This window comes from Epinephelus fuscoguttatus, linkage group LG5, assembly GCF_011397635.1.
Source record: "Epinephelus fuscoguttatus linkage group LG5, E.fuscoguttatus.final_Chr_v1".
In the NCBI taxonomy this organism is placed as follows: domain Eukaryota; kingdom Metazoa; phylum Chordata; class Actinopteri; order Perciformes; family Serranidae; genus Epinephelus; species Epinephelus fuscoguttatus.
In genome coordinates, this window is record NC_064756.1 from 28,057,467 (window position 1) to 28,077,254 (window position 19,788).

Sequence of the window (19,788 nt, forward strand, 5' to 3'; positions counted from 1 at the left end):
TCTGTTAATGTACAAATTAGCCAAATAGCCCAGAAAATAAGCTAAACCATAAAGAGTAGGTCTTAGAGACAGTGACACCAAGGACAGGCACACATTGTGGGGCATTTTGCTGGCAATATTAGAGACAATAAAAACTATTCAATTCTAGGGATGCACAGACTGGAAAATTCTGGGCCAAAACAGATGTTTAAAATAATGTGGCCGATAGCAGATATCAGTGTTTTTGTTGGTTTATTTTGTTTTTGTCATTTATTCCCCCCTTTTTTCCAGGGAAACAAATACATCTTCATTATGAAAAAGTGACTTAACTGTTGTAAAGTAAATGAGCACAAAGTCGAACATACAAATTTAAAAACCAAGCTTTGTTATAATTTTTGACATTAAAAACATCTTTAAAAAATAAAAGCCTTTTTACTACATGTAACAGATCACAATTTCTCTTTGATATCTATTTCATTTGAACAAATTTCTCCTTCTAACAGCTGTATTTATTCAAATTTCTCGCCAAAAACTACATTTGACAAGACTGCATATTAACACATCACAAGAAAGCTATAATATACCTTCACCAAATACTCATTTTTACCGAACAGAGCTTGAACGCATCAAAATGCAACTCAGTGCAACCTCTGCCAGCAGTTAGTTCTAGCCACTGGCTGCTAACAGCTAAAATTAACTAGCTCTCCTCCTGTTGATGTCAACACAGATTTGTTGATCAGTGTTGCATTATGCATGAAACAATAGAGTTCATCCTCTGGCGTGTCGGCAGGGACAGTACTTTTGTCATGAAGGGGCCCCGGGGAAGATCCCAATTCGTCCTAAACACGTGATCTATTGTCCAAAGGACAACTGGATGCTGTTAGTCTTGAGCCCGGCTTTGAAGCCTGCGGAAAATTGATTTCACACAACAGATTAACATTGGCCACTGCCATCGGCCTGTCGCCAAATAAGAGGACATTCACCAGTGGCAGTCAACCAGGCGAATATCGGCCGATACCTATGTTCAGCTGATAAGTGCATCCCTATTTAATGCTGTACACAAATCTTTTCAAATTATACTACATGCTAATTCTAAGCAGGTTCAGAGTACGCAATGAGAGGAAAAAAGGAAACTCAAAAAGGCCACTAACACCACTTTTTTGAGTGTGCCATACATGTACAATATTATTCTACATTGCAATGCACAGAGGAAATGGAGGAGCTGCTCAGAGTTGCACAAAATTAAAATGAGGTGTGAAAGGTGATGAAACAGCTCCAGAAATATCCAAAATATGCCAACAACAACAAAAATGATAAGTATTTTATTCTTCTCTTTGTAAAGTTTAAAGTTTTGGAAATGTCTCATCTACAGTCTCTGTTTCATTGATGTCCAGTGATGCGTGTATTGTATATTTTCCTGTTAGTTTAAAAAGGGTACTGAACTGAAGAGGCCTCTTGGATGAGAGGTGAAATGTCCTCAAGAAACTCAAGCAAGTCTAGTTGCATACAATATCGCACTTAAAAAGGGTAGTGTTGTTTCTTGTATACTAACATAAAGATTTCTATACACTATGTACGGCATATAAATAGCATGAAGTATGAAAATTGGGACACAGCATAAGAGGTCCTAAATCGCCTCAGGTTACTTGGATGGATGGATGGATACATAGATGAACTTTATAGGGACTGAGAATGGGTGCTGACTCACCCTGAAAAGAAGTTATAGCTATATCATGTAAATTATGTTATGGTAATCTATGCTATACTCAGCATGGTCACCCAGTGAATGCATCCAACATATGAAAATTTCATGCTCTGCAGGATTTATACGGTCTACTAAACAGCAAGACAGTGTGTGGACACATGGGAGTCACTGGACACATTCCAGGGGCGCAAAAATCAATCCGCAGAAACAAGCCCATAAATATCACCAAAATGAAGTATTACTGAAATTAACTCACTGCTGAAAACAGTACATCTGCAACAGCTCTTGTAATTAATAGCTAAACTTCAATGAACTATTTAGAAACAAGGATAGAAACATCCAATAGATGTTGATCTCAGGGATAGATTTTTTCTGAGCCAGGCTTCAAGCTCGGTGTCAGCAAGAAATCCACCCTGCTTAAGTGTCCTTCTACTCATGTATGTGTAATAATGTGCAGATCGATGAGTTATACTGCTTACTTAAGTGAAGTGCAGCCAAATAAACAGGCCACACTGCACAACCTCTTCATTCAGTAGGTTGTTTTTTAGCTTCTTTTTAACATTTGTGGGAAGAAAATCAAACATAAAATCAAACACTGTTTATAGCGCATGTATTTCCTCTGCAGTGGCCATGATAAGGATATTCTACATCCATTACTTTTAGAAAACATTGATCAATAATTATTTGTGCTGCATTTCTTCAGAGACTGTCCTCAGCTGTACCTTAAATCTATTCTGAGGAGAATGTGTTCAGTATTTCAGAGTTATAAAGCTCTCAAAGGTGTCAAAGATTTACACAGCAATAATCTGCAGCTTTACACCAATATAGTGCACCACACCTTGAGATAAGCCTGCTAGGTTATTATTGTTTCAAAAAAAGCCAAAGGCGGTAAATTATCAGTTTGGGAATCGTGTGTGCATATTAGATAAATATCAAATAACACATGCATCAAAGCGTGCACCGAAGAAGAACTTATTTCATGGATTCGGGCCAAATGCATGGATACTCTGCTGCTGCTGTTTCTTTGAGGTAATACATTTTTCATCTCCCTTAAGCTGTGCTTTTTTTGTGATGGTCCAGCCTAGTTAGACTATTATCAATGCAGCAACGGTCCTCTGTAAGGCTACAATGAAATTCTCCTCACAGACGTGTAGACTAAAGGGAGAGCTTTAATCAAGGCGAGGTGGATTTTTCAACTATTGTTTGTCAGCTGCGACAGGAAGAAATCAAAATGGCTGACTGTGGATCTCTGAGAATTAAATATGCTCTTTGATTAAAGGTGCAACGTGAAACACCTGGCATTTTACAGCAGGAAGTAGAGGGCAGCATTTCACCGGTCTTCTCCTGAGTCCACACAATCTAAATTTACAATCAGTTACTTAAAAAAGCAGCAGGGCAAGAATATGCAACATTTGACCGAACTGCTGAAACTCTGACAGTCGATCAAAGTAACACAGCTATCCTATAATCCTCCCATGTGGTGTCAGCCTATAGTTTAGGTTATGGCTTGCTTTGCTCAGTTTTAGCGAGACCTTCGTATCAAGAAAGCAGCTACATCAAAACCATGTATTTCAGTATGGTTTGTGGTGTCATTAGTTGCACTGAAGATGTGTTTTGCTAAATAGCCAACCTTAGATGTTACTTAAAAGAGTGTTGCGAGTCGAGCATCAAACCTCATCTCTCTAACCAAGAGCTGTCTCGAGCAGCGGAAGCCAATGCCAATGTTTACTCCTGTTTTGCTCCTTTTTGTATTACGTCTTTTTTCTTTGCTGCAGATTGTTGTGTTTACTGTGCCCCTAACAAGGGGCTCAGACTACACTTCTTTGTCCTCTCATGTTGGACTGGGTAGAGTGGATGCTACAGTGAGTGTGTTTACATGGACGTGAATAACCTATTTGGGTTTTTGGAGTATCCAATTTACGAGTTTATTTTTTTACTTTTCTTTTTTCCAGAAACTGTTATAAGACCTTATCCCTTTTATGAGAAACCCAAAAATGCTACCTGGAGTGCTCCAAAAGAAACTGGGATACTGCTGCATGTATATACCTTAGCCTGGTTATTGAGTGCCATCAATTACCCGAGCAGGTGCCGTTTCAGCCAAGTGATGTAAAGAGAAATACAAAAAATGGTGGCTGCATCTGTGAGAAAGAATTTTGTCTGTCTGTAATCAAAGAGGCATCGTATCTTCATCCATTGCTCCCCATGTTCTACACTGTTACAGTGACTGGCTGATGCCGGTCAAAGAGACAACGGTGATATAAGAGTAGTGAAGCTGCTTTCAGAGACAAAGAGAAAGTTGCAGATGCGGTCAGAGCAGACAGCTGCTGGTGATCGGAGCAGAAAAGAAACTAGCAGCTAAGCAGCAGCTTCAATTGATAAATATACAATGTAGTGTTTAATATTTCCTGTCACTGTCATTTCCCATTGGTACACAGGGAAAACAAACAACCTCTGTGCTCATGTAAATATCATATCCTGAATATGATAACCGGGATAAGCCTCATAAACAAGTTATCAATGTCCATGTAACCACACTCAGTGACTTACTATCGCCTCTAGAGGTAAAAGTGGTATTGCAGGTTCCTTCGTATCACAGCTATGCCTGGATCGTGTGTTGCGGTCACGCTGCTACCGCGGTCCTGCCTGATGCCCCCTACTACTGCTGTTATTAGTCATACTTCTGTTATTATACACATGTGATTATTATTGTCACATACACATACTATCATATATTAATATATACTTACAACATATGCTACCAAAATTACCAGTATTATTAAGTTAATGTTATTGTTGCTATTATCATTACTGTCTGCCCTGCTTCTCTCTCTGTCTCTCTTTATGTATCATTTTGTCATATGGATTACTACAAATTCATTATGTTGATCTGTTATATACGACATCTGTTGCACGTCTGTCCGTCCTGGAAGAGGAATCCCTCCTCCTGAGGTTTTTTTGGGGGGAGTTTTTCCTTATATGTGAGGGTCCAAAGGTCAGAGGGATGTCGTATGCTGTAAAGCCCTCTGAGGCAAATTATGTTTGTGATATTGGACTTTATAAGTAAAACTGAAGGACTAGTAGGACTTTGTGGAAATACTAAAGCACAGGCAGAAACTGCTCTAACGATATTCTCTGATTTATCTTCCCTATATGTAAAAAATAAATAAATAAATACCATGCTGTGGTTGCAAAACATCAAAAAACACAAACTGAAACATATCTGGCTCCCACAACTTCACTGTAACACCCTGCACAGACACTTTGAAACAACAACCAGATAGAAATATGGTCAGCTATTATTCACATTTATTATTATTCACAGACTTTTTGTTTTTGCACTGGGATGCTTGATTATGCATGTGTCTCTCTATTAAAGCCAGACGTTCAACCAAACAGAGAAAACAGAACGTGAAGGTTGAGGCTCTTAACCGTTCACTTCACTGGAATAGTAAATGCTTCTGCAGTCTTCCAGCCTTTAATAGGCAGCAGACTTAGACATCTCCAATGAGGCTGCTGCAGTCTGATGAAGAGCACACTGCACGACTTTCTGACAAACAAATCAATATGTAAGGACAGAATGATCTCTCATCACAGTGGCATATTCAGTAGGAGTAATTCATGGGGGCATTATCTTTTTCCTAATGTCTCCGTCAAGAATGAATAGTGGATTAAATGCACTGCATTTTGTCCAATGCTTCTTACTTCTCAAAAGAAAGTCCTAATAGGACTAGTAAGACCTGTGGTAATAAGCGCTGCACAATAATATATTGTTCTTATGCATTATTTAATGGGACTGTGGGGAAGATAGTGTTTGTGTGCATTTCAAATTCTGTATGAGAGCATGTAGCTCCCTTAATTGGCTTTCTCAAGAGAGCCAAAGGGAAATGCTGTTCTGGCAGTAGATATTGATCAATATGACCAGATGCAGCTCCTGAAAGCATGATCTAAATCAGTGTCACCTTCAGGTAAACAGTTGAAGGCTACAAGCTCCAGTTAAGGGTATCACTAGGTGCTTGCTATGGTGCTGCACTCAGTCAGAGACCGTTGATAAACCCAGACTGCTCACTTTAGAGTCACTTCCTGTATCTGTGTCACGTGGGTTACTGCCATGTGGGTTTGGGTCACGTGGGTTACTCCCCAGCTCCTTTAGGAAACTAGCGGCCATCCTGTGTCTATTCATTCCGACAGGAGAAGTACATGAGCAAAGATTTTGACCGATTCTTTCAATGCTTTACAAACCCTAACCCTTGTAAACATCCATCCATCCATTTTCGTAACCACTTATCCTCTTGGGGGTTGCGGGGGGTGCAGCCTATCCCCGATGACATTGGGCGAGAGGCAGGGGATGCACCGAATATTCGGTAACCGAATATATTTGGCCGAATATTGCAAAAAAACACACATTCGGTATTCGGTGGAATAAGTTAAAAGCAAGGCCAGATAATAGCGGCATGTTTTGATAACGCAATCAAACAGCGTGCCTTGACGCGCAGATTAAAATGTCGGCAGTGTGGCGATCCGCTCGTCACCACACGCATTTGCAACTAAAAATAGTTTTGAGCGAGCAAAATAGCCTTAAATCATTCAACACGCTGTGCGAGCAGCCTACAGATTTCAACCACCAGCAGAAACGAAAGGCGAATCCCACCGATTGTGGGTTAAACAGGGGTCACAGACACAGACAGTAATGTATTCCTGTCAAATAAGGCGGCCATCGGCTTACTGGCGACGGAGGAGTCCGCTCCAATAATATCCTCTTCTTGGCGTGTAGACTGCCCAGAAGTACCTGAACGGCTGAGTCAGCCGAACACAGGTTTGTGACGTGTCAGAGGAGAAACGAGCCGTTCACGGCCCACAAACCTCACTGCACTTTAGGGACTGTTCTTTACTTATGAAGGGACTTGCCAGGGGAGGAGGGTGGCTGTTTGATTTTCATTTCATTTATTTATTTTATTTTGATCCCCCCTATGTTCATCACTCATTGATGCTGTTTTTGAAGTATGAATAAGTCAATAAGTAATTTATTCCATTGAAATATCATTGATGTATTATGGAAAAGTGATTTATCTTTTTATAAATGACAAAATGCACATCTGCCTCATTTTCACTGTGGTATCGTGATACTACTCAGAACCATGATATATTTTCATTGGTATTGTACAGTGGGATACAATTTTGGTACCGTGACAACACTAATCTGGAGGGGGTTCATCTGCAAAAACAAATAAAAAACTTAACAACGATATTCAGTATTCGGTACACGGTATTCGGCCAAGTGCTTAATATTATTCGGCTTTGGCCACAAATTTTCATTTCGGTGCATCCCTATGTGAGGCAACAGTGCTAACCACCACACCACCGTGCCGGCCCCCTTGTAAAAATTGTGACACTTAAATGACATTTTCCAAACGAGCAAATCAGGAGAAAATTAACTTTGTTTGAGACCTGTCTCTGTTTTAGCGTCAGTCTGTTGCAAGATCTAGCAACAACTGACATGACCTTGTACTGGGCTGATATAAGATATAAAGCTAGCAGATAAAACATGACATTTTCTTTTCTTTTTTAAGACTATTTTTTGCCTTTAATAGACAGGACAGTGTGAATTAGGGAGAGAGAGAGAGTGGGGGAGACGACATGCAGCAAAGGGCTGCAAGCCAGAGTCGAACTTGCGACCGCTGCAGCGAGGCATCACCGCTATACATGGGACGTCGGCACTATCCACTACGCTACCGACGCCCCAACATTACATTTTCTGCATATGGTGTTGTATTGTTCTGAATCTGCTTTCATCTATCCAAATGATGTGCACAACACAGGACATGTGGATAGAGAATTCTTTTCACTATGTCACTGATTGATTCCGTTCCACCATTTTTATGTCTTCACGTCTTTGTTAGCTCCTATGGTAGAATCTCGCTTGAACTACGCTACCCTACGCCCACAATCTCCGGTGGTAGTACTCCATTTCATCCATATCTGTAAACCTTCAGAAAATGTGCACAAATACAACAAAATTAATGCAGATTACATTTAAAATGTGCCATCTGTGTCGGTATACCGTATCTAACTTGAGCATAAATGAGCCCTTAGGAGACTGGCAGCGTATACCATTTCATATCAGTGGCACAGCTTGTAATGCGTCATCTTCTGCTATAGAGTATCTTTGACTCAGCCATTGTTTCTTGTTTACATAACAATATCATATCACTTTATCTAAATGACCATATAAAGGCTCTGACACACAGTGTCAGGAGCAACAGTCAAAGGCTGCCACAGTGGCAGGATGACTGCACAACAGAGGTTCATGAGGGAGACAGATGCCACTAATAATTTTTTTTATCCGAGGGCGACTGGCTGGTACCATGAGGCACATCTCACGGGCATAAAACGTGACGGCTCTCCTGCAATTTAAATGCCATATGCTATACAGCAGGTGACATGTTTTTCTCATTTAAATATTTGTGTCAGGATTCAAGCTGCTCGAGACAGGTTGATTACGGGATGTCTGGATTATGACGGTTGCTTACAACGAGTCTCAGTCAGGCGTTCAATATCATAACCACATCCTGCACAGCATTCCTGAAAGAATTAGTACTGTTTACCTCCATATAGGTCTTTATGTGAGTCTGTATCCCTCACTTCACACAGCTAGTCTCTGAAAAAGACTCTCCACTGTTTCCTTCAATACCCCCCTACAGCAAGCCCCCATTGTACATTCTGGTCACACGCTATTGCTCCATTTTACATGTGATGCTCATCATGTGGCTCCGAGCAGGTCAGTCTTGAAGCACCAGTGCACCTTGTGCACACCTGTTTTATCAGTCATTGTCAGAAACAAACAGCAGCGACTTAGCCATGGTTAACAAGCATGCTTCATGCACACGTTCATGCTCTGTGACAACAAACAACACTTTTCCTTATTCAGATGTACTGCTCAGATGTGAGAGGCTAAAAGCCTCCAAGATGAAACGAGCCACGCAGCAGTCATTATTTCCAAAGGTTACCACGTCAGAATGCCAATGTTCTCAAGACTTACAAAACCATGACCAAGAGCCAAAAATTATTAAGTCCATCTATTCTGGTTTATCCACTTTTCAGTGATATTTCTGGAAGGCGTTGGAGAGTTTTCTGCTGCTTTGCTTTTACTTCAGTTGAGGACATTTTGTTTCATCTCAATTTATTCACAGAACATTTGCAAACACGCTTTTGCCAGTATGTTTGATTGATTGCAATGTATTTGTAGTGAGGGTAGTTCCATTTTCCACACTGCTTGTCCAATGTTGAAAACGGATGTCGCAGGGGACGGCAGCCTATCCCAGCATGCAGTGGGCGAAACGCTAGTACACTCTCAATAGGTCACAAGTCTAACACAGGGCTAATAGAGTCACCTTTAAACTGGAAAAATAAAGTCTCCTATCCAACTGCATGCCTTTGGACTGTGCATTTTACTCTGGTTTTCTCTCACATGTACACACAAACAATTAAAACTAATTACTGCATTGAGACCCAGGACCCTCTTACTGTGAGGCAGCATTATGCCGAACAAATTACAACAGAAATATGTTTTGTATCCTCAAACATTGTCAAATAATTCATTCTTTACTGACGGGTAGGAAGAAACAGTCAGGTGAGAGGGTTATCTGTAAATACTGTATCAAATGCATCACATAAGTGATCAATAGCTGTTTACGACTTGTAAAATATCCCTGCAGTAACCTCTCGGTGTAATATTTTAGTGCTCTTGCCGTTTGCTCTTATTTAAATTCCTGATGCAGCAAAGTTGAAAAGTGGAATGTGTTTTATGCCTCTTGAGGCCTGTATGTTATTTACCTACGTTTCCTCCAGTGTTGAGAGCTCAGAGTGCATCACAGCTTTTTCCTGTCACTTCGTTACTCACTAACCTTAAAAAAAGAAATTCCAAGGCTAGCTCTAGTTTAATTGCTTCAGTGCTTTGGTGGCTACTCCTTTGATCTTTTTGGCTAGTTGCAATTACGCCATCTCTTCAACTTTTTTTCATGCTTCTCGAGCACTAAATAACTTGACTTGCCTTGGGAGAAACGTCTATCTCATTCTGTCGACTGATAACAACTTAATTGGTACTTATTTTCCTCCTTTCTTCACTGGGTCTCTTCTGCATGCAGAGTCCAGAATTCAAAACATTAACGAGAGAACAGTTTTTTTTTTTTTTATTCACTAACATCACTTCTTTTAAATCTCACAGTTTGCATCATGGCATCCTTTGATCCTTTGTTGTTTATTTCCGGACAATGCATGAATGCAAAGGCAGCCTGGATTTAAAAGTGGAAATTAAAATTCCTTCACATAACAAGAACACTGACCCCTCTCAGTTTCAACAAACTACTTATACTTAACGCTGGGTTCAGACTCTTATCTCTGCACCTCCAAACCAACACACATTACCGTGTGGTGCTGTGATACTGTACATAATTGTGTACAGGGCTGAATGCCTGCTAAAAGTCACCGACTGTATGCCGTTTTAAGTTTCTGAATTACAGCTTTGATTAGCTTCAAAAGTCATCTTTGGAGTAAATGTCTGTATTTTGCAATTCTCAGTCTGCAACCATGACTCACAGTAAATGGCTATTTTAATATGCCTTATACAGAGAACAAAAACAGGTTTATACAATCTGTTATGAAGTCCTTTATACTCCAGAATACAGATCAATAGCTTGTGCTTGCTGTTATTCTCTCATTCCTGCAGTGGCTGATAACCCTGTGCTACTCCCGATTTCATAATGCTAACACATGACACCGGCACCATGAGCAGCTGCTGTAACACAATGCAACAGAATGGCAAGGCAAACAGACCCCATTAATCTCACCCCATGGTCCGTATACAGCAACCTAGAAAGCAGAAACCCTTGCACACATGGCATTGTCACTTTCTTTTTATGCATTACCTGCTGAGATATGAATTTGTTCGGCAGTCGGTTTCCTGCCTGCACCGGCGGTGCTAAACATGGAAGTGTTGGCAATAATGCATGATGTTGATAATGACCACCCTGCCTGATTTCATTAGGCGAACGCATGACAGCAAGTGCTCTGAGCTTCTGCTGTAACATCCCGCAACACATTGACAAGCCAGAGACATGATCATCACCACTCACTCGCAACACACAGCTAGTCAAAATGACATCTAAATACATAAGAGCCCTGCTGCATGCGCTGCTAATTCAAATTACAAATCCAATAAAGGCTCAAGGGTATCAACCCTCCTAAGAAGAAACCTCATTAACCTCTGTTTTTAGGATTCTTTTCAAGTCCCTTATGTTAAAACCTGTATGCTGCACAGCTTTAACAAAACATTATTTCAATTTGCTCTGTTCACTCAGTCCAAAACAGGGTTCAACCTTTACTGAAGCACTTCACAATAACAATGAGCCAAACCCCTGAACTGCTGCTTGTGCTTTACCCTAATAGCCTTATATGATGTGTACAGTATGATCTTTTATTGCTCTTAGACATAAAAGGCATCTGTCAGACTATGGAACAACGCCAAGATCATGTGACAACTTTCATTTTTCATCTTACTGTGTAATTTCAGTCGACAGCTGTGAAGAGGTGGTAGTCTGCCATGTAGGAACATATATACAGTGTTGAGGCTCGCTAAGGGTAAAGGAGGGTGTATACCGTACAGTAGATGCAGCTGGTAGTCACTGTTTTCCAATAGCACTGCAAGCTGCAGCAACACTCACTGCACGCCCTGATGTAGCAACACGGCTGGCCAATGCCTACATCTTCCCCAGGGGATGTCTTGGGAGGTATTATGCGGATAAAGCAGAGCTATATGAGCGATGTTCACTCGACTTTAGTGTAAGCATATTGACATCTAACCCCTCCTCAATCTAACGGATTTACAACCTCGCTACCTCCACGCAGGCATCCTGGACCCTCACTTCTCCCATCTGTTGTTGCCAGTGTCCTCTGAGTGATAAACAGATATTTCACTGACCTCACCGGCCCTGCGTGCCAAAATTAGAATAGTGCCAGAGTGTAACAAACTTGGTACAAATGCTGAGTTGAATCTAAGGAGGCCAAGCTTATTGGGTGACTGGAAAAAAAAAATGATGAGAAGGGCTAAAAATTCCAACTACTGTACAAACGTAATTGCCAGCATTCACTCACAGCGCCCATGAGATTATTATCATGCTGCATCAGTGCTTCTGTAACTCTTTATCATCTCTAAACCTGCTTAGCTGATAGTCAAAAACAAAGGCGATGTGCAGCCCTCTAAGTCACACACACACATACACACAGTGCACACATCTTGATGAGGCCTCCACTCACCATGAAATAAAAGAATAATCTATATTTAAACTCAACTCAAAGGGGGACATTAGCAAGTTTTCCAAATCATTCAAGCTCCGTGGCAACACAGTCAAAGTGTCCCACTCTCTCAGCAATCAGAGCCCTGATGGGGAGGATTTCAGTACTGCTGCTAATTTATGAAAAGTCTTCGTCTCTGCGTCGTGCTGATGCAGACACGCCCGGGCCATTTCCACAGTCACTCCAGTCTCTGGGAATTCAACTCATGTGTCACTGTTTAACCATCTTCTGCTGCACAGTTTGGAGCCACAGCACAGCGTCCAGTATGACGGGGCTGTTTTTTTTGGGGGGGGGGGGGGGGCATCTCACAGACTGTATAAGAGCACTAATACTATCAGTAACTGCTCCACCACGTGAGGACTGACTATCTCAAGTAGCCTGAGCACATCTCAGCAAGACAGACATCATATTATCCAGCTAGACTCCTGTGAATGGCTGCCTTTAAAGTGGAGCAAAGATTTGCACATTATGCAAGACAGAGAAATAGAATAGATGATGCTTAGATAGATAGATAGATAGATAGATAGATAGATAGAGATCAAATTGCAGGCCTATTATTCTACATTTAGTTGTTTGCACAATCAATGCGGCACACCACAGATTTGGAGACTGCTCAGCTCGTCAGAGAGGCAGAAATCCATCCACACATGCATCCCGAGTGCCAAGAGTCCATCGCACATTTCTCACCAAGTCTACTAAGTGACTTACCAAAAGTGGCACTAATAAAGCAGATGCCGAAGGGTTGATCCTATTGCACATGATTTCCGCCGTCCACACACTTGTCTCGCTGGATAAATTCACAGCGACTCTCAGATGGCAACGGGAGTTCATTTATTCCAAATTCACGCGTAAAAACCTTCTCATTAGGATCTGGCAAAGGGGGGCTTGCGCTGAAAAGAATCCAACGGACGTGATGAGCGACAATGTGCCGCTGGAGTGTCATCAACAAGAGACAGTGGGATATCTTCCAGTTACCTGCGTCGCGATAAAACCCCACCTTAAATCCCAGTACGATCCGATTGAGGCTTAAAGGCAGAAAATGAAAAGCCGAAATCCTCCCCCCCCTAAAAAAAATCCAAAAGCTCAGGAGAGTCCGAGGCTTGCGTCCGAGCCCTGTTCAAAAGGGGTTAAAGCGTCAGTACGTGGTTGTATCAAGTCCCCCGCGTAACGGGTTTGTAACGCAGGGATACGGTGGATTAAATTCCCAATAAATCTCACGCTTGTTATGAATTGCAGCACGGATGGAGTCAGGACAGAAAACTGCAGTCCGGGGCTCTTTTGGATTGCGCTCTTGAAAAAAAAGCCTCTGACAATTGAAGGTTGGCGTCAAATTCAGGCTCCAAAAATATCTGGAAGGTCGAAAACTCTCCGTTAACACCGCTTTTCTGGTAATTACAGCACTACAAGCGCAGTTATCACGCCTGCTTTACTGGCAGCTGTTTGCCATTACTGTAGCCATTTGTTGTCATAACTTCCTCCGTCTGAAGCGCAATGAAGGAATCCCACCCCTACACTGATACCCTGCTTTTCCTCCTCTTTCTTCTCTATACTATGCGTACCCATGCAAGCAATTAGTTTTCATACATGACTTGGTCTGTCCGCTCCTTCAACAAAGCGATGCGGTCGATTTCTCCGGGCGGGATGTGGCAGGAAATCTTGCTGCGTCCTAGAGAACAGGCAGCCTTTGAAAATGCGCCTCTGCTCCTCATGCAGGCGTCCACCTGCGTAATAAGAGCCCCGATATAAATGAATACACGTTGTCACGCCATGATGTCTGGAGCAGAGCAGAGCCAAGTGGCCAGTGGACAAATTTTCTTGGTATCAGAGGAAACGACTGACACCCTTCATGGACAGTGCAGCACTGCAGCAATGTGATGTCATTTGGGCTGCGTTTAAAGCATACATACACGAGAAACTGAGGGGTTTGTGTTCCCTGTGGTGAGGATGAGGAGGAAATGTTTTCACATGACGGCGTGTTCGTATTTAGAGGAGGCGCTATGAGGTGTTTGCGATACTCCGGGCTGGGCTGGTAGCTCATGGTCCAGCACAACAAGATACTGCAACGGTGGAGGGAGGAGGAAGAAGAGGAGGGGGAAGAGGAGGGGGTGGATGGAGGGGAGGTGTTGGGTCATTGCTGCACTTAAAAAAAAAACACATTCACTCCCCTATAGGCGGGTTTACTACTTTGTATTCAGGCTGTAATGAATGCCCTTTTATTTTCTTATCCTTCTCAATCTTGGATGCCCATCTTTGTGAGCACAGGCACAAATAACTTGACCACCCACACATCTTATTCAGACAGGCAGCACCTCGTGCTTTACTTTGCTTTGGGACATGGGCTCCTCTTGGCCCAGATCAATGGAAATGGGATATCCAGCATGTAGACAAATAAGCTAAACATGAATATCCTCCCACCATAAAAAAAGAGGGGGTAATCCTCTCACAGTTGCAGAAGAAAGCCAGAGACAGTCCATCCTTCATTATAATGTGCACATCCGCAACATGCCTCTAAGAAGAGGATAATGTTTTTTTGTTGTGCATATTCATCCCCAAGTGTATTGTCTGGCTGCACGGAGGCCACAGGACATGTGACGAGACTTGACAAATCCTGTCAAATCCGACTGATTTGACTGCAGGAGCATCACACCTAATGCACACACTTGCATTGAACTTGAATGGGAAATGGCAGGTATTAAAGCTTTGCAGAGGCAGGAAAGTAAAGTTTGACATCACCTTTAAAGAACTGTTGATTTAAAGGCAATATGCCCTGCTGTGAGCCGACTTCGTTTGGCATAAAGAGTGCCTTATCATACACCGAAATTTAGGATGCAATAAAAATATCACCCGTAACAAGTCCCGAATGTAAGACTATAATAATGTTGGAATGTTAAGTGATAAAAGTACCATAAATAACAAGGTTACTGCTCATTACCACAGGCACACTGTATGTCTTTAAAGGAAAAGTGTATGAATAGTGCATCTTAATGTGAATTTTAATTTTTATTTGGCATTGTTTTACAATAGATACATCCTCCTACAATGGGCGGATTATGAGACAACGGGGCCCTGGGCACAGATATGCAAAAGGCCCCACCACCTCTCCTAAATACTAGCAAGACTTTGTGGTGGGTTTGCTTTTTTTAAACTTGTTTTTCACCTTGCTTCATTTGTTAAGCACCTTTTGAAGTTTTGTGTCTCTCCGAGGTAGTTTTGGGTCTTTTCGTGGTAGTTTTGTGTCTCTTTGTGGTTGCTTTGCCTGTTTTTGTAGTTATTTTGTGTCTCTTGGCAGTCCCTTTGCTTCTCTTTGTGGTAATTTTGAGTCTCTTCCTGGTGGTAATTTGAGAGGCATTTCGCAAATGAAAGCCATGGGAGGGGGCCGGACATTGGGACTGAACCTCCTACTACTGTAGCTGTAAGTTCACATCATCTTTGTTTTGCTGCTGCAACACGACAGGTGTCACAATTATCTGAGGTGCAACTCTTAGTACAAGAGCAGCAGCCTGTTGTAATTAAAGGGCAGTCCATAATGGGTGGGGCACCTCTAGGGCATTTAAAATTAATCCATGAGATGTGACACAAACTCATTTTGCACTTGCAGAGCATGTTTCCTGGCTAAACCTGCATACTTAGCAGCAAGTCAACCAATATTCACCACATGGTTGTCTTTAAAAGGGGTGAAACCGGACCAATTTAGATTCACACGCAAACTCAGTCCCTTTTGAACAGATGCCAATCCCACAAAATTTAATTGTGCCGCAGAACATGCCGAAGAGTTTGTTTCATTATGAGACTGCTCTGAGGCCGATCTGAATGAGCATGTGTGTTCATGAGGTGGGCGAGTGCATAGGACGCATGCAGAGAATACTGATGGAAATTGAGAAAGAGCCATGAAGGAAGCCAATCTGCTATTTATATCAGGCAGCACTCCATGGGGCGAAGCTCCCTCTCACAGTAATGCACTGTAAAAGTGATTGATTAGTGTGATATTGAGAAATTGTCCGTCTTAACTGTCTTCACTCGCCAAAGTGATGAAATTACCACACACTAGTCTTTGAAAGCATAATAGCAGATTAGGTCAGTGTGATCTATCCTCTCTAATAAGGAAACTTGCCATTCCCCAAAGTGCAAAACATAAGAGGGGCGTCTGCACTCAGATCCAGTACACACACCAGCCAGCCACTAATACCCTCAGATGCTGTGCTTAATGACCTGGAACCTATTACATACTGAGGTTGCTCAATTTAGGTTCAGGTATGCGTAGCCTTTGTATGTGTCCACCTCAAAATGTCATTTTTGACATAACACAGTTGCCCCCGTCGCTGTTTTAACAAATTGCTCAGATCAATTTCCATTACCACCGGTGAAATTTCCAGTTTCTTCTCCCTGACTGAGCCCAAAGCACCCATAATGTGATGCTCCATCAGTTCAACGTGTCAGTGAAAGGTCTCACTTGTGTGCGTGTGTACTTTAGATTGGGATTAGTATTAGTGAAGTGACTGAGACAATAAAAATGCTGTCTTCGGGAACGGCAACATCATTACAGTGTATACAGCGCGCTATAGTGGATTACAGCAGTCTTGTTTATACAGTTGAATCACCCTGTGCATTAGCGCTCTCTCTCCCTCTCAGTGCAAAAGTTCCTCTTAATGTGCTTTAAACTCTCCAGCTTACCATCAAATGCGGAAGCAGCAGAGATGTGATTTCCACTGTAGGGTCTCTAATTGGCTTATCAACGGTGCTTTTTTAACATGGGAAAATAACAGGCACATGTGGGAAGCCACCACAGGTCAGCCTGTATGGGGTGCATGCAGTATGTATGTGCAGCTCTCAGTCTTTAAAGCCTCAGTGTGTAAAAATGGTGAGTAACAGTGACATCAGCGGTCAAATTCTAGATTGCAGCGCTTACTTGCGCTCACTCACGCTCACTCACCCCTCCCGTCAGGTAAGTGATGGTGGCCTCGTAGGACAAAAAGCCTTGCGCAGACAGCAGAGTTTTTCGAGTTTTTCAGAAGTATCTAGCGACGAGGTGAATATTTATTTAGAAATCTAAACCATGTTATGATATGTTATAGCTTACCAGTGAGATATAGGTTAATGTTAGGAGTGTTTATTTCTAATTGTTTTGGTAACACGAGCAAACATTAGCACAGTAATGCTACAATAACACGTTTTATGTGATAGTCACGGCACAGTGTGGCAAATATAGGTTGGTACGATTATAATACATGCGTTTCCAGAGTGTTCTTCCATAGGACACAGGGAGATGAGGAAGAGGGAGAGGGAGAGGAGGAAGACCGGCTACCCAGAGGGAAGAGGAGGAGGAGAGGGTGGCAGCCTTCGCAGCAGCGCGAGAGGAATCAACAGATTAGGCTGTAGGCTAGGCTAACCACTTAGCTGTAGCTCTGGGATAACGTTAGCCAAGGCTAGGATAATGTTAGCACGTAAACGTAGCCGTCTCTCGAACTTAGACGAGAGGGAAAAGTAGCTGCAAACATGAAGCCAAAATGATTTTAAAATATCAGATTGAATTAACTGTCTAGCAGAAAGCAGGCAACCTCCGCATCCTTTGTGAAACCCTTCTTCTTCAGGATTTCTTTCCACCACTGGAATAAGCAACGCCGATATTCACTCGCGTTTTGTCATGTCCTCGCTTATCTGATCTTTTTCTTTTATTTGGTGGCGTGGTTTCCCTCTTACGGGGCAAAGCATATGTGTGGTCCCCCATTTAAAGTGCGACCGAATCATAAAAGTACAAAGCAGGTTCACGCAGAAGCATCCCAGGTTGAGCTTCACATTCTCTGTCTCCAGTGACGGCAAGTTGTAGGTAAACGCGAAAGGCGAACCGCGTATATCCCTTTTGGCCACTGTATTCAAATATGGCAACGCAAGAAGGCAGCCTCCAGCATACCGCGCCCTGCCTGTGTATATATAGAGAAATCATTCTAAGCCTATGAGAAAGCTTCCATTTGTATGTGAACTGCATTACACTTTAGTAAATATATATTTATGAAAGCAATAGTTGATATTTGCTAATAAACAACCACGTAAATTACACATTGTAACTTCAATGTATTCAAGCAGGTTTTTACGCTGTTCTCTGTAGAATCAAAAGAAAATGGTGTGAAACTAAGAAAAGAGCGTTCCTCCAGTGGGCTAATGGAGTAAGAGCGGCAAACCACAGCAGTCTCCGGCAATTGCTGTTGGCTCAGCATGAGTGATGGAGTCATTTTCGCAGTACCTTACATGTTATGCATTATTCTACTCACAGTGGGCACCATCATGCTTTTATGTTTCATATGTACTGTATCTCAGCGTTGGCCTGTTTTACACTCAATAAAACAAGTGCTGCTTAGCTTTAAGGGCTCCTCAATGTGTCTTTGTCTGATAAATCTTAAAGATAGACAGGGGCCATCTGGGGAAGTGTGAGGTGCAGCTCACTCACAAGTGATCCTCTGAGTTTGTCTTCATGCCTGAAGTTATTAAAAGGATCCTGCTGCTCTTGAAGAACAAAAGACAAAGAGTGAAGACCAGTATGTTTCAGCTGCAAAAGCTTTCATCATCGGCTACATTTACATGCACACTAATATTCCACTATTATTCAGAATATGACGATATAGCATATTCCATTTAGATATTCCGAGTTAGACGTTTTCCTGAATGCAGCACTTTCCGAGTAAGACATGGGGCATGCTGGTATTACTGAAGTTTTATGAGCATTCTTTCGACATGGGCAGTTTTTGGATATGGGCAAATATCGCAACCACAACCTTTTCAAGATAATAATTAAAGGAATGAAAGAGGGAGGCTGTGTTTGCAAGGTCGAATAGTCCACCACTGGTGGAAAACTCCTATCATATCATATTTTGATACAAAGAAGCAAAATGGCGCACACAGCTCCAGGCGTTCCACTTTTCTATAGTTTGACGTGATAAACGACATGTTTGGGCACGTTAACCAGAGAATGCACCGCTACATGTAAACAGGAATATTAGTGGAATATTCATCTTCATTAGCCAGGTAAACAGCTCTGTGGGAATATTGTTTTGTTTGGAATAAGGGCAAAAAACTGAATATTTTGTACATGAAACACAGGCACTGTTATAAAGTAACATGTATAGTTAATTCTCAGTGATGTCTAAAATAGCCACTGAGATGCCTGGATTTTAAAACATTCAGAACAATATCTCCAGGTTTAATTAAGGATCCAACATGATATTAAAACAGCTAGAGGATATGTTTAAAAATCAGGCCCCCCATTTATTCATATTGGGTCAAGACTTTTAAAAAAGGAAAGATCCAAAAGGTCTCTCTCTTTCCTTTTTAATGAAATTTAAATGACCTCCTCCTGGACCAAGAGACACCTTCTCAATGGCAATAAAAGAAAAAGCAGACATGGGATGTCTGCCCTCTTTAAAGTGGCTTTCTACACGATTTTTTGACACCCTCTCTCTTAATGGCGCTCCCGCACTTAGTAATTCAGTATTTCAAAGAGCACTCTGTTTCACTTTCCGCAGAGGCATGAAATAATCCATCACATCTGTTGTTTTACAGTTAATGAATCTCTGCATGCCTGCAGCCTTGGAAAGCCTTTTCTGTATTCCTTGTATATGGTAAATTAAGGCTATAGGCCTCTTGGATGCTGCTGAATATCTGTATTGTTGGCTGCAAATGACCATGTAACCCGTTTTTTAAATTAGAGCTTCGTCTGTTCTTCAAGAGCAGCTTGGATTTTGATCTTAAACTTTGGAGGAGCTGCG

At 41.9% G+C, this 19,788-nt stretch overlaps 1 protein-coding gene across 2 annotated transcripts in view; it reads right to left on the reverse strand.

Moving 5' to 3' along the window:
• The window catches only part of lrfn1 (leucine rich repeat and fibronectin type III domain containing 1), a 154,054-nt gene extending 140,086 nt beyond the window's left edge, over nt 1–13,968 (reverse strand). The window contains exon 1 of one of the 2 annotated variants that reach the window (XM_049577239.1): nt 13,616–13,968. The gene's annotated coding sequence lies outside the window, so the exon portion shown is untranslated. Of the gene's footprint in view, nt 1–12,739 lie in introns of both variants that reach the window. The other variant, XM_049577236.1, reaches the window with a different exon arrangement.
• Nucleotides 13,969–19,788: the final 5,820 nt, after the last annotated feature.